This window comes from Schistocerca piceifrons, chromosome 6 (assembly GCF_021461385.2).
Source record: "Schistocerca piceifrons isolate TAMUIC-IGC-003096 chromosome 6, iqSchPice1.1, whole genome shotgun sequence".
Lineage (NCBI taxonomy): Eukaryota > Metazoa > Arthropoda > Insecta > Orthoptera > Acrididae > Schistocerca > Schistocerca piceifrons.
In genome coordinates this window covers 359,868,230-359,884,918 of record NC_060143.1, presented here as the reverse complement: position 1 = coordinate 359,884,918, position 16,689 = coordinate 359,868,230, and positions in this window count along the sequence as shown.

Below are 16,689 nucleotides of genomic sequence, written 5' to 3'. Positions count from 1 at the left end.
GATCAAATTGCCTTGGCACACTACACCTCTGTGCGTTTTGACCTACCCCTGTGGTAGGTATCCCGGCTCATGGAGGGGTTATGTTGCTGGTCCGGAATGATATTCACTACGATCCCATCACGTTGCACACCGGCCTGCAGGCAGTTGCCATCCGCATTACTCTCCCCACTTTTACATTTTCCATTTGTACCGTTTACACTCCATCGTCGTCTGCCGTTACCAGGGCAGACATGCTGCAACTTATTGCTCAGCTGCCTGCACCATTTTTGTTAACTGGAGACTTAAATGCCCACCAACCCCTTTGGGGCTCTCCAGCATCCTGCCCAAGGGGCTCCCTGTTAGCAGACCTTTTCAACCAGCTCAATCTTGTCTGCCTCAATACTGGCGCCCCTACTTTTCTTTCGGACACATCTCACACCTATTCCCATTTAGACCTCTCTATATGTACTCCCCAACTTGCACGCCGGTTTGAGTAGTATGCACTTTCTGATACATATTCGAGCGACCACTTCCCGTGTGTTATCCATCTCCTGCAGCATACCCCCTCTCCGTGCTCATCTAGTTGGACCATCTCCAAAGCAGACTGGGGGCTCTTCTCTTCCAGGGCGGCCTTTCAGGATCAAACCTTCACAAGCTGCGATCGTCAGGTCGCACACCTCACGGAAGTCATTCTCACTGCTGCTGAATATTCCATCCCTCACCCTACTTCTTCTCCACGTCGCGTACCGGTCCCCTGGTGGACCGCAGCATGTAGAGACGCTTTACGTGCTCGTCGACGTGCTTTACGCACCTTTAAACGCCACCCTACAGTGGCGAATTGTATCAATTATAAACGATTACGTGCACAGTGTCGTCGTATTATTAAAGAAAGCAAGAAAGTCAGCTGGGCTGCTTTCACAAGCACCTTCAACAGTTTTACTCCTTCTTCTGTTGTCTGGGGTAGCCTGCGCCGGCTATCTGGCACTAAGGTCCACTCACCAGTTTCTGGCTTGAAGGTCGCGAATGACGTCCTTGTGGCCCCTGAGGCTGTCTCCAATGCCTTCGGCCGCTTTTTCGCAGAGGTTTCGAGCTCCGCTCATTACCACCCTGCCTTCCTCCCCCGCAAACAGGCAGAGGAGGCTAGGCCACCTAACTTCCGCTCCTCGAATCGTGAAAGTTATAATGCCCCATTCACCATGCGGGAACTCGAAAACGCACTTGGCCGATCACGGTCCTCCGCTCCAGGGCCTGATTCTATTCATATTCAGATGCTGAAGAACCTTTCTCCTGCGGGTAAAGGTTTTCTTCTTCGTACTTACAATCGCATCTGGATTGAGGGACATGTTCCCGCATGCTGGCGCGAGTCTATTGTTGTCCCGATCCCTAAGCCGGGGAAGGACAAGCACTTGCCTTCCAGTTATCGACCCATCTCGCTTACCAGCTGTGTCTGTAAAGTGATGGAGCGAATGGTTAACTCCCGTTTGGTTTGGCTGCTCGAGTCTCGACGCCTACTTACCAATGTACAATGTGGATTTCGTAGGCGCCGCTCTGCTGTTGACCATCTGGTTACCTTGTCGACCATCATTATGAATAACTTCCTGCGGAAGCGCCCGACCGCGGCTGTGTTCTTTGATTTGGAGAAGGCTTACGACACCTGTTGGAGGGCGGGCATTCTCCGCACCATGCATACATGGGGCCTTCGCGGTCGCCTCCCTCTTTTTATTCGTTCCTTTTTAATGGATCGACAGTTCAGGGTACGTGTGGGTTCTGTCCTGTCAGACACCTTTCGCCAGGAGAATGGGGTGCCACAGGGCTCAGTTTTGAGCGTCGCTCTCTTCGCCATAGCGATCAATCCAATAATGGATTGCCTCCCAGCTGATGTATCAGGCTCCCTTTTCGTGGACGATTTTACCATCTATTGCAGCGCGCAGCGTACGAGTTTCCTGGAGTGCTGTCTTCAGCGTTCTCTTGACCGTCTTTACTCCTGGAATGTCGCCAATGGCTTCCGTTTTTCTGCCGAGAAGACGGTCTGTATTAACTTCTGGCGCTACAAAGAGTTTCTCCCACCGTCCTTACGACTCGGTCCCGTTGCTCTCCCATTCGTGGAGACAACAAAAATTTTAGGTCTTACATTTGACAGGAAACTTAGCTGGTCTCCACATGTGTCATATTTGGCTGCCCGTTGTACCCGTTCTCTAAATGTCCTTCGTGTTCTCAGTGGTATGTCGTGGGGAGCGGAGCGAACCGTCCTACTTCGCCTATATCGGTCGATCGTCCGCTCCAAGCTGGATTATGGGAGCTTCGTATACTCCACTGCACGGCCATCCATCTTACGCCGCCGCAACTCCATACAACATCGGGGTTTACGACTTGCGATCGGAGCGTTTTATACTAGTCCCGTCGAGAGTCTTCATGCTGACGCTGGTGAATTGCCACTCACCTACCGGCGCGATATACTGCTTTGTCGGTATGCCTGTCGGCTACTGGCAATGCCCGACCACCCGTCTTATCGTTCCTTTTTTGATGACTCTCTCGACCGTCAATACGAGTTGTATGTCTCTGCCCTGCTACCCCCTGGAGTTCGCTTTCGTCGCCTCCTCCAACACCTTAATTTTTCACTCCCTGCAACCTTTCGAGTGGGCGAGAGCCACACGCCACCTTGGCTCCAGGCTCAGGTTCGCGTCCACCTTGACCTCTGCTCGCTCCTAAAGGAGGTTACCCCCGGTTCAGTCTACCACTTCCGTTTTGTCGAACTTCGTTCGAAGTTCATTAATATGACCTTCATTTATACAGATGGCTCTAAGACCAATGACGGGTTCGGGTATTCCTTTATTGTCGGGGCACAAAGTTTCAAATACCGGCTCCATGGCCATTGTTCGGTCTTCACAGCTGAGCTCTTTGCCCTCTACCAGGCTGTTCTTTACATCTGCCGCCACCGACATTCTGCATACGTCATCTGCTCCGATTCCCTGAGCGACATCCAGAGCCTCAGTGATCCGTACCCGGTTCACCCTTTCGTGCACCGGATCCAACGCTCTCTTCAGCAGCTGGTGGACGTCGGTTCTCCGGTTAGCTTTATGTGGGTTCCTGGCCATGTCGGTATCCCTGGGAACGAAGCTGCAGATGCCGCGGCCAAGGCTGCGGTCCTCCAGCCTCGGACAGCTTCTTGTTGTGTCCCCTCATCAGACTGTAGCAGGGTCATTTGTCGGCCCATTTTATCGCTGTGGCATGCCGATTGGGCTGCACTTACAGACAACAAGCTTCGGGCCTTGAAACCTCTTCCCGCGGCTTGGACGTCCTCCTCACGCCCTTCTCGGCGGGAGGAGGTAGTTTTGGCCCGGTTACGAATTGGACACTGCCGGTTCAGCCATCGCCATCTGCTGACGGCTGCGCCGGCGCCGTTCTGCCCATGTGGGCAATTGCTGACGGTCCGCCACATTTTAACGTCCTGTCCGGATTTTAACACACTGCGTCTTGATCTTGGCCTGCCATGTACTCTAGATGCCATTTTAGCGGATGACCCACGAGCAGCTGCTCGCGTTCTTCATTTTATTAACTTGACAACCCTCTCTAAGGACATTTGATTATGGTGTTTTTTTTAATCCTATGCCTGTCAGTCTGTCTTTTATCGTGTTTTCCGTTTCGTTGCTGTTTTAAACTTGTGACTCGCGGTGCATTCCTAACGTAGTCTGGGCGCTAATGACCGTTGAAATTGTGCGCCCTAAAACCACAAAAAAAAAAAAACCAACGTCGCATCAGTGCTTCAGAGATGCCTAATACACGGACAGTTTCTGGCTGTGCTCTGACCATCCATGGAGGCGACCCAAGCATCAGTAGGGGCCACAGTCCGCTCGGACCTGTTCGCTTCCACATGATCGAAAACTGGTCCTGCCATTCAGTATTGAGTGGTATTTAGGGCAGCGCTCCGGCCAGATCAGTTCTGTCCGTGTCATTTTCCTGGGTAAGGTGTTGATTCTGCATGGATTCCATCAATCCGAATTTTCACTCAAGGGCTGCCTCCACAACGTCACTCCCATTCATGTTTGACTTCGCGCACCAGGAGTTGCCAGCTGTGTACTTTGTGTGTTAGTGGCCTGCTCGTCAAAGAAGATAGGGGATCCATGTCATCGTGACAGACTTGTGGACTTGCAAATTTATTAATGTTTTACTTTCAAATGGCTGTGTGCCGGAGTTAGACAAGGAATTAACTTTAGTTCTTTCAGTTTGTATATTAACAGTGAGCACCCAGCGGGAATTTGAGTATCACAAACTGTATGTTTAACTGAAACACGACCCCGTACAAACTCAGTGAGGTGGTGATAATAGCGTCTTTGTCGCCTTAAAGGCTTTCGTGACAGACATCAGCTCACCACGTCTAATCTCAAAGGTAACTAAATCTTGTGACTGTTAGAGCGTATATTTAAAACAAACCTGATTTTCATCTCAAAACGGCGCTACTAACACCACTCTCATGTGACTGACACAAAATCTGAATAGCAATCATCTTTGAGATGTAGAAACACGTCTACCTACTTTGCTTTATGTTGCAAAACTCCTTGCTGCTGCAATTTTTTCCCGTCAGTGTAGTAAAAGACAAAAACTTCAAAAGAATACTATAAAATCCCCACCCATTTCATCACCTCTTTCCCGTCTGAGTTGTTTATCTGTACTTAATGGCTTCGACATCGATGAGACTGACGTTCCTTTCCTTTTCGTGACCTTCATGTCACCTTTATCGACGAGCAAACAAAGATCTTGGCATGATGAGGGTGAGATGGACAGCTTTCCTAGTAAAATTCTGACAAGTATGCCATAAAACCTCACAGAAATACAGTCCTTTTATTTGAGTACCTCAATGTGTTGCACGTGGTTCGTTAGGGTTTTAATGGTCAGTAATGAAAATCGATTACGCAACTGCTTACAAGAGGGAGACAGAGGCGAAACGCAAGGCTTCGGGCAGCGTGAAGTGGATTCCCCGGAGAACTTCTGCGTTGCACGTGCTCCGATCTGACAAAATAACCTATGTGTGTCATAAAACCAAGATTTCTTAGCAGAAAATACTGAGTGTCGTTATACTTTCTCCCAGAACGTCATCAGTGGTGATAATCGTTTGAATTACATCCGTTTACAATGTATGCATCTTATTTCACGGCTTTATTTACTCGGCTAAATGAAGCGTCCCATTTATACCCATAAATAAGATTAAAAGCGAGTTCAGGAACAACCAATCGGAGCAATTCTTATTGTTACATAATGATGTCACTTGACGGGAATCTCTCTGAGTGAAAGCAGATGGAAAGAGGGAGTAAATACAGGTTATGACAAGGAGAAAACAGATTATATGTTGTTCCGGAATCAACAGACGACCCTAGTTACTGCCACAATACAAGCGGTAGACAGTTCATATTGTTTCCAAATCACTGTATAGCATCTGAGGAATAATATTCTATATCGACGGTGATAGAGCTGGTTATATAGAGAGTAGATATTGACTTTTCAGCTGTAAACATGCCATGACACTAAAACAGAAGAGACATATAAGAAGCATGTGGTGTCACTCTTCATTATAAGTACCAATTATGTGAAAGGTCAGTTTTTTCATGCATGCATCTTTAGCAGCTATTTTGTGCAATTATAAGCTGAATACGTATCAGAAAGAAAATTCTTCTAGTATGAAACATCGTCCTTAATCTGAGAAAGAAATTTCTGAGAATGTGCGTTTGGAGCACGGCACTGTATTGTAATGAAACATAGACTGTTATAAAACGAAACAGAAGAGAATCGAATCATTTGAGATGCGGTGCTACAGAAGAATTTACAAATTAGATGGACTGATAATGTAAGGAATGACGACGTTCTCTGCAGAATCTGCGAGGAATACACTAACAAGAAGAAGAGACAGGATGGTATGACACCTACACTACTGGCCATTAAAATTACTACACCACGAAGATGACGTGCTGCAGACGCGAAATTTAACCCACAGGAAGAAGATGCTGTGATATGCAAATGATTAGCTTTTCAGAGCTTTCACACAAGGTTCGCCGGTGGCGGCACCTACAACGTGCTGACATGAGGAAAGTTTCCAACCGATTTCTCATACACAAATAGCAGTTGACCAGCGTTGCCTGGTTAAACGTTGTTGTGATGCCTCGTGTAAGGAGGAGAAATGCGTACCATCACGTTTCCGACTTTGATAAAGGTCGAATTGTAGCCTATCGCGATTGCGGTTTATCGTATCGTGACATTCCTGCTTGCGTTGGTCGAGATCCAATGACTCTTAGCAGAATATGGAATCGGTGGGTTCAGGAGGGTAATACAGAACGCCGTGCTAGATCCCAACGACCTCGTATCACTAGCAGTCGAGATGACAGGCATCTTATCCGTACGGCTGTAACGGATCGTGCAGCCACGTCTCTATCCCTGAGTCAACAGATGGGGACGTTTACAAGACAACAACCATCTGCACGAACAGTTCGACGACGTTTGCAGCAGCATGGACTATCAATTCGGAGACCATGTCTGCGGTTACCTTTGACGCTGCATCAGACAGGAACGCCTGCGATGGTGTACTCAACGACTAACGTGGGTGCACGAATGGCGAAACATCATTTTTTCGGATGAATCCAGGTTCTGTTTACCGCATCATGATGGTCGCATCCGTGTTTGCGAATCGCAATGAACGCACATCGGAAGCGTGTATTCGTCATCGCCATACTGGTGTATCACCCGGCGTGATGGTATGGGGTGCCATTGGTTACACGTCTCGGTCACCTCTTGTTTGCGTTGACGGCACTTTGAACAGTGGACGTTATATTTCAGATGTGTTATGGCCCGTGGCTCTACCCTTCATTCGATCCCTGCGAAACGCTACATTTCGGCAGGATAATGCACGACCGCCTGTTGCAGGTCCTGTACGGGCCTTGCTGGATACAGAAATCGTTCGACTGCTGCCCTGGCCAGCACATTCACCAGATCTCTCACCGATTGAAAACGTCTGGTCAACGGTGGCCGAGCAACTGGTTCGTCACAATACGCCAGTCACTACTCTTGATGAACTGTGGTATCGTGTTGAAGCTGCATGGGCAGCTGTACCTGTACACGTCATCCAAGCTCTGTTTGACTCAATGCGCAGGCGTATGAAGGCCGTTATTACGGCCAGAGGTGGTTGTTCCGGGTACTGATATGAACCCAAATTGCGTGAAAATGTAATCACATGTCAGTTCTAGTATAATAGATTTGTCCAATGAATACCCGTTTATCATCTGCATTTCTTCTTGGTGTAGCAATTTTAATGGCCAGTAGTGTATTAAGACTCTACGGAATAACTTTCAGGGTACCAGAGGGAGCGATAGATGGTAAAAACTGTAGAAGAAAACAGAGATTGGAATACATGCAGCAAATGACTGAGAATGTAGGTTGTAAGTGTTACTCTCTGAGATGAAGAGGATGGCACAGGAGAGGAATTCGCGGCGGGCTGCATCAAACCAGTCACAAGACTGATAAAAAAAAAAGGTTCTTACATATCCAGTATCTCTCCTCGCACCATTTTTTTTCAGTTATCAGTCTTCTAACTGGTTTGATGTGCCCTGCCACCAATTCTCCTGTGCCACCTCCTGGTCTCAGAGTAGCATTTGCAACCTATGTCCTGAATTATTTGCTAGAAGTATCGCAATCTCTGTCTTCCTCTACAGTTGTTGCCCTATCTCTAGTACCATGGATATCATTCCGTGATGTCTTAACCGATGACCTGTCTCCCTGTCACTTCTCATTGTCAGCGTTTTCCTTATATTACTTTCCTCTCCGATTCTGCACAGAACCTCCACATTCCTTGCCTTATCATTCCACCAAATTTTCCACATTCGAATGTAGCACCATACTTCGAATGTTTCGATTCTCTACTGTTCTAGTTATCCCATAGTCCATGTTTCACTACCACATAATGCTCTGCTGGAAACGTACATCCCCAGAAATCTCTTCCTCAAATTAACACTTATGTTTGATACTAATAATCTTCTCGTTTTCAGCAATGCACTTTTTGCCGGTGCTTTTGATGTCCTTCCTCTGTCAGATGGTTCAAATGGCTCTGAGCACTATGCGACTTAACTTCTGAGGTCATCAGTCGCCTAGAACTTAGAACTACTTAAACGTAACTAACATAAGGACATCACACACATCCATGCCCGAGGCAGGATTCGAACCTGCGACCGTAGCGGCCGCTCGGCTCCAGACTCTACCGCCTAGAACCGCACGGCCACTCCGGCCGGCTTTCCTGTCAGTCACTGGTTTTTTGCTGAGCAGGTAGCAGAACTTCATCTACATCGTTACCATCAACCCTGTGTTAAATTTCTCGCTTTTTTTCATTTCTGCTACTTCTCATTACTTTAGTCTTTCTTCGATTTACTTTTAATGCATACTCTGTACTCATTAGACTGTTCGTTCCATTCAGGAGATCGTGTCATTGATATCCTTTCACTTTGAATTTTAATTCCACTGCTGAACCTTTCTTTTATTTCCTTGATTGCTTCTTCGATGTATAGATTGAACAGTAGAGGCGAAAGGTTACATCTGTATCCTACATCCTTTTTAATCCGAACATTTCGTTCTTGTTCGTCCACTCTTATTATTCCTCTTAACTCTTGTAGATATTAGTGTGTGGGCAACACCGACATCGCCTCACGTTGCGGGTTGTCTGCATTCAGGAGCAAGCACACGACAAACATTTAAACCACAATCCAATCCGTTCTAATGGCTAGATGTCAGAGATCGCTATCAGTCTGGAAGTCGACGACGCGATTATGGTTTCAAAGCACTATACAATTCGTAAATTGGTTCTCTCTGCTATATTCGTGAGGAGGACGGTCTACAGTATGATATGATAGAGACAAAAGCAGATGCCACTGCAAGACACAGTCCACTGCAATGTATTGACAACACAAACTCGGCACACTAAAACCACGACAAAGTCCATGGTAGTAGTTGCTGTGAGCAGATGTTGGAGATCGCTGAAATACGCACACGCCCTGCGCACTCCCCTCCCATTGGAGACATGTGGCATGGGCTTAAGAAACTAAAAAGAAAGTATAATAACCGAAGAATGCTAATTTGTGAACCACGGAAGTAGTCTACTATACAGGGTGGTCCATTGATAGTGACTGGGCGAAATATCTCACGAAATAAGCATCAAACGAAAAAACTACAAAGAACGAAACTCGTCTAGCTTGAAGGGGGAAACCAGATGGCGCTATGGTTGGCCCGTTAGATGGCGCTGCCATAGGTCAAACGGATATCAACTGCGTTTTTTTTTAATAGGAACCCCCATTTTTTATTACATATTCGTGTACTACGCCCAGAAATATGAATCTTTTGTTGGACCACTTTTTTCGCTTTGTGATAGATGGCGCTGTAATAGACACAAACGTATAAGTACGTGGTATCACGTAACATTCCGCCAGTGTGGACGGTATTTGCTTCATGATACATTACCCGTGTTAAAATGGACCGTTTACCAATTGCGGAAAAGGTCCATATCGTGTTGATGTATGGCTACTGTGATCAAAATGCCCAACGGGGGTGAGCTATGTATGCTGCTCGGTATCCTGGACGACATCATCCAAGTGTCCGGGCCGTTCGCCGGATAGATACCTTGTTTAAGGAAACAGGAAGTGTTCAGCCACATGTGAAACGTCAACCACGAGCTGAAACAAATGATGATGCCCAAGTAGGTGTTTTAGCTGCTGTCGCGGCTAATCCGCACATCAGTAGCAGACAAACCACGCGAGAATCGGGAATCTCAGAAACGTCAGTGTTGAGAATGCTACATCAACATCGATTGCACCCGTACCATATTTCTATGCACCAGGAATTCATTGGCGACGACTTTGAACGTCGTGTACAGTTCAGCCACTGGGCACAAGAGAAATTACGGGACGATGACAGATTTTTTGCACGCGTTCTATTTAGCGACGAAGCGTTATTCACCAACAGCGGTAACCTAAACCTGCATAATATGCACTATTGGGCAACGGAAAATCCACGATGGCTGCGACAAGTGGAACATCAGCGACCTTGGCGGGTTAATGTATGGTGCGGCATTATGGGAGGAAGGATAATTGGCCCCCATTTTATCGATGGCAATCTAAATGGTGCAATGTATGCTGATTTCCTACGTAATGTTCTACCGATGTTACTACAAGATGTTTCACTACACGAAAGAATGGCGATGTACTTCCAACATGACGGATGTCCGGCACATAGCTGCGTGCGGTTGAAGCGGTATTGAATAACATATTTCATGGCAGGTGGATTGGTCGTCGAAGCACCATACCATGGCCCGCACGTTCACCGGATCTAACGTCCCCGGATTTCTTTCTGTGGGGAAAGTTGAAGGAAATTTGCTATCGTGATCCACCGACAACGCCTGACAACATGCGTCAGCGCATTGTCAATGCATGTGCGAACATTACGGAAGGCGAACTACTCGCTGTTGAGAGGAATGTCGTTAGACGTATTGCCAAATGCATTGAGGTTGACGGATATAATTTTGAGCATTTATTGCATAAATGTGGGATTTACAGGTAATCACTCTGTAACAGCATGCGTTCTCAGAAATGATAAGTTCACAAAGCTACATGTATCACATTGGAACAACTGAAATAAAATGTTCAAACGTACCTAAGTTCTGAATTTTAATTTAAAAAAACTACCTGTTACCAACTGTTCGTTTAAAATTGTGAGCCATATGTTTGTGACTATTACAGTGCCATCTATCGCAAAGCGAAAAAAGTGGTCCAACTAAAACATTCATATTTCTTTACGTACTACAAGAATATGTAATAATAAATGGAGGTTCCTATTTAAAAAAAAAATCGCAGTTGATATCCGTTTGACCTATGGCAGCGCGATCTAACGGGCCAACCATAGCGCCATCTGGTTTCCCCCTTCAAGCTAGACAAGTTTCGTTCTTTGTAGGGTTTTCGTTTGACGCTTATTTCGTGCGATATTTGGCCCGGTCACGATCAATGGACCATCCTGTATACGGCGGTCGCCCAGATCTTTCGTTTCCTCCGACAGATAGCGTAGCGGCAGCACTTTTTCAAAATGACGTCTGTAAGTGACTCACAAGCAGCGTGTTTTCATTGAATTTCTCAGTGCAGAGAAAGAAACTTGTTACGAACGCTTGTGAGTAGTTTATGGAACATCTGCAGTCGACAGAAGTACGGTTAGTCGCTGGGCAAGGCTTTTCGGCAGCGTTCGAGGAACCCATCCACGGCTGTCACACCTAACAAGACGCAGCTTGTCGAAGTGCTCATTCGCGAGGACCGAAGCGTAGCTGTCAATCAGCAAAGGAAGTGTGGATGCAATCATCCGTGCTCTTGATTACTCAGCAGTGTGTGCATGATGGTTTCCGCACTGTCGTACGATGGAACACGCATCCCCCAGGAAAAAGAATACTTCTCAATTGCTGCAATGTTTTGAAGATGAGGGGAAGCGCCTTGCCCTGGATTGTGACAATGATGAATGGCGTCATTCTCACTCTCCACAAAAGAAGAAATTTAAAGCAACTGCTTCTGCCAGTATAGTCACGATCACTGAGAGGGAGTTATATCCATTGCTGTAATGCCAAGAGGCAGCACCACTAATTCTGAAGCATTTGTGAATACATTAACATAACTCAAAATGCGCTTCCACCGACTTTGACGCCATAAGGACTCAGATGGTTATTTGATTCAACAAGATAATGCTCGGCCTCACACAAGTTTGAGGACTTGGGAACACATCACTAAACAGGTTTGGACAGTATTACACCATCCACCCTAGAGTCATGATCTAGCTCTCTCATGTTTAGGACATTAACGGATGCAATTGGTGGAAGGCACTTTGGTGATGACGAAGAGGTGATTCGCACAGTGAAGAAATGGTTTCATCTCCAGAACAAGGAGTGGTACCTACAGAGCATACACTCCCCCGTGTCTCGTTGGAGGATGGCCATAGAATGGGAAGGAGATCACTCGGAAAAGTAGGGAGCGTACAAGAAGAATCATTCTTTCTTCTGTGTTCAGTAAATAATTGCTTTAGTTTGTATAACTATTCGTTGTACAGTTCTTGTCGGTTTCTAGAAGTGCAGCAGTGTGGCTCTTAGCGAAGAAAAATGCAAAGCTATGCACCTCACTATACATAAAACCGTCTTATTTCTTGACTGCAGCTCTAATGAGACACAATAAGTCAGTCACTGGAGAGGGGGGGGGGGGGGGGGCAGTGTATAGAGTGGAAGAGTTCATCAGCACAGTTGTATGCAAAGTAGATGGCAGGCTACGATTCAACTGTAGTATAAAGATAAACCCCAGTCTGATTATAAACACAATTGCATCAAAAGGCTTATTTGACCTATACTTGAATACTGCACGAACGCGTGGGATCGATGACATGTTGGACTAACAGGTTATTTGACTTAAGAGAGAGAGTGTAACAGATACGTTGAAAAGTCTTGTCAGATACTGCAATAAGGATGCTTTGTCTTTCACAAAAACCTATTTAGAAAAAAAGGCACCCTTCTTTCATGGCGAAAACACGAATCTCTACGCTCCTCATAGAGATAGTGAAGGCACAACAAAGCAAACAACAGTTTGCACAGAGGCGTGAAAGTAGAGATTGAAACCCACGTCCCATTAGTGAATGGCACGGAAAGAAACCTTAATATGTTGTATGCCTGCTACTTAGTTTAGCGGTTGAACTACTTGTGCAAATAAAACCGTGAAATTTACTGAAAAACTTAAAAAGCAAGATTAGTTAATTTTTTGTTGAATTATGCTAACAACACACTTTTTAAAGAGATACTGATGTATAAATAGGGTTAAGTTTCTGAAAATACCTTTTAATACTCTCTTAGCAATATCGAAGCTATTTTCAATAACGTGTACCACTGAGTTTATCACCACACAAAATAGTGTGAAAATGTGAATTTCCTTCACTGTTGTCGACTTTTACTCCAGATATACTTTTGAAAGAGATACTGATATGTATATAAGGCCTGAACCTTTAGTGGGGAAAGTCACATCTGCTACTGAGAGTTACATTTTAGGGTTAAGTGAAACAGAAAAATTTTAAATGTATATGCTATCTGATGGAGGAATACTTTTTCAAAATTTTAAACTAAAAAGAAACTGACTAGATTACAATAATTTCAGGAGGTGGGCCTAAACTATCCTCCCCTCTCCCCCCCCCCCCTCCGACCTGTTTAATAAAACTATGCCTTTATACAATCAGACTGATGGCACAATTTTCTAGCACTAACTTCGATAACGAAAAATAACAGTAAAAGGGTAGCTCACATTTACGTAAATCACCCAACTTCATCAATGACAGACATAATATGACTACTTCAGCAAAAAGACTAGGAAGATCATTCGTAAGATCCTACCAAAATTATTTATAGACGATCACTGTGCCAAGTGGACCGAGGCTCCTCTCTGTAGCTCCAACTGTCAAATACGAAATGTAGGCCCCTGCTCACAGTATGTCTCAATCATTTGATAATGTACATTTCGATTACTGGACAAATCGACGCGTCAGTTTCTGTAATTTAGCTAGTGGAACATGAATACACATTTTCAGCCTCAACCGGTACCTTTCTTGATTCAGGGCAGCGACCCTCGTTAAGACCTACCTTCACAGCTGGAACTGCATGAGAAGAATCAATTTCGATACTGATTTAAATGACTTTATATTTTGATTGCAAGGACGTACAAATTTAAATTTATTACACAGCTAAGGGACAGTGGATTCTAGTATGTGATATAAATTTCAGCTTGATATATCTACCCGTTCCTGAAAGAAAAGGGGTCTTAACAGATGGACAGACGGGCAGACGAATATCATTACAAATTAAGTTTTCGGATCTTTTTCCTTTACTGCTACTCTGAAATCTTGCTACTTGCCCAATTTCATGATTATAGGTCAACAGGGAGTAACCTATAGGTTTTCACGAATGGTTTTTCGAGTATCAAAATGTGAAACTTGTATGGCCGTATCTTTTGACTGCATTGACTTACACACTTAAATATTTTACAGCGCCAAATTTCAACTTAGTAAGTCTACCCGTTGCTGAAAAGGTGTTATTAACAGTCGGACAGACATACGGAAGGACAACAAAATTATAATATAAAGGTTCCGTTTTACCGACTGAGAAACCATTGTGAACTGAAAAGTTTTGTGAGCTTTGTCAAGTGTGATACTTAGACCAAGGTAGCGACTTGCCACACGTGTACACGAAATGACAGCAGGCAACGCACAACTCAATAATGTACGTAAATATTCAATAAATGACTAAGGAAAGTAGAAATGAGAGGCGGCATCTGCAACTAGATCGTGTAGTTGTTTCCAGAATCGAGTTAGCATCTAACATCAACGAGGAGTGACAGTCTGGAGTGCCATTTCTTTTCCGTAGGAGGATCCCTTTGGTTCTCATCCGCGCCATCCTAACAGCAGAACGGTGTGTCAGCGATAATCTGCGCCCCGTTTTTCTTCCCTTCATAGGAACCATCCTTGGCTTAAATTTCAGCAAGATAATGCCCGCGCTCACATGGCAAGGGTTTCTATTGCTCGCAATCGCGCTTGCCAAACGCCATCTTAACCAGCAAAGTCGCCAGATCCCTCGCCAATTGGGAAAGTCTGGAGCATTAGGGACAGGCCTCTCCAACCAGCTCGGGAATTTGACGATTTAGCGTTCCAAGAGGACGTTATTTGGCACGATGTCCTTCATGAGGACATCCAACTACACTTCCAGTCAATGCTTGCATAAGTGTCAGAGGTAGAGGGGACGTTATTTGGCACGATGTCCTTCATGAGGACATCCAACTACACTTCCAGTCAATGCTTGCATAAGTGTCAGAGGTAGACCAACCGTTTTTTACTTTCTCAATTTTTGAACCTCTTTCTCTTGAATAAATTATCTAGTTTTTCTGAAATTGTGATCATTTGTCTGTACATTAACATCACATTTACTGATTTGCGTCCCATTTGGAAAATTCTTTCGTGATGCGTCAGTTTTTTTTCCTTTTGTTTGTGTTTGTGTGTGTGTGTGTGTGTGTGTGTGTGTGTGTGTTTGTGTGTTTTTGTTCGTGTGTTTTTGTTCGTGTGTTTTTGTTCGTGTGTTTTTGTTCGTGTGTTTTTGTTCGTGTGTTTTTGTTCGTGTGTGTTTGTTCGTGTGTGTTTGTTCGTGTGTGTTTGTTCGTGTGTGTTTGTTCGTGTGTGTTTGTTCATGTGTGTTTGTTCGTTTGTGTTTGTTCGTTTGTGTTTGTTTGTGTGTGTTTGTTTGTTTGTGTGTGTTTGTGTGTGTTTGTTTGTGTGTGTGTTTGTTTGTGTGTGTGTTTGTTTGTGTGTGTGTGTGTGTTTGTGTGTGTCTGTGTTTTCGAGTGTACTTGTTATAGAGACGGCTTTCCAAGGAACAGCAAAGAAAAGTTAGTGAGTTACCGAATGAAAATCATTGTCAAATTGAAAATGGACGTTTAAGAGGCAACTTTCAGTGTTAGCAATTAAAGTACCCTCTGGCGTGAGCTTTGCAGCGTTTCGCATAGTTGTAGACGTAGACTTCACCTACAACGGATCACCGGACCCCAGTCATCTGCTCTCTCTTTTTTCTGACAAGGAGATAGGCCCTCGGTTTTATACTAGTTACAACCTACCACTGCCGCAGCCTCCAGGAGAGTAATAGCAAGAAACGAGAGCAGAAGGCCTGGTTAAGGTGCTACGTATGTTTAACAACTAGCCACGTGTGTGGTTCCCTCTGTCGTAAGGGGAAGGAACGTGCGCCCTTGATGTTTAACTAAGGTCTTATTGCAAATGGAACAGGTGATGGTTTCATCCTACAACAGCTCTCGATTGCACCAGTCTCACACGTGGACACTCGTCTCCAAGAAACGAGCTGAAAACAACTTCTTGAATCGTTATTTAGTTCAATAGTCGTTAATTTCATCGTGCAAGATTACAACTCTGTTACAAGAAGGTCACGTTCTGAACTGGTGTCTGCAACAATAAACAGCAGTTTTGTAAGAAAGTAGCATTTGTCTTACGCGGAGCTCGGGGCACCAGCAACATCATTGAGTTACACACCGCTTCGTACACCACATTAGTGTCAGTTATGTTACGACATTGTTCTCCGCAGAATCGGGGAAGAAACAGCATGATGACACATGTCATAAAATATCAAGCAATAACTTTCGTTGTACTAGAGGGAGCTGTAGAGGGTAATAACTGTATGAGAAGACAGAGATTGGAATTTATTCAATGAATAATTGAGGACGTAAGTTGCAGGTAGTGTTCGGATATGAAGAGTAAAAACATTTCAAACGTACTCTAAATTGGTGCATACATTGCGAACGTAGCCACCGCCTCTACAGGGCTCAGTGACCGTTAGCGGATCTAAAGTTTTCTTAAAAAGAATGTATTATGAATTGTTTGTGGCGTGGATTCAAGAACGTCCTGCAGAGTACTGTGTTACGAACTGGGAATACTAATCACTAATTTCAGTAAATTACTTAATCTTTTAAAAAAAGAAAATAATCCAAAGATTTAAATTCACACGTTTCGGGTCAGATAGGTGTCAGGGACATACATTTGCAATAGCTTGCTAGCAGTCGTAAGGACCTTAGCTCGTAATAAAGCCTAAAGGATTTATTGATGGCAAATTTCTTTTGCTCTAGTAGCAAATTT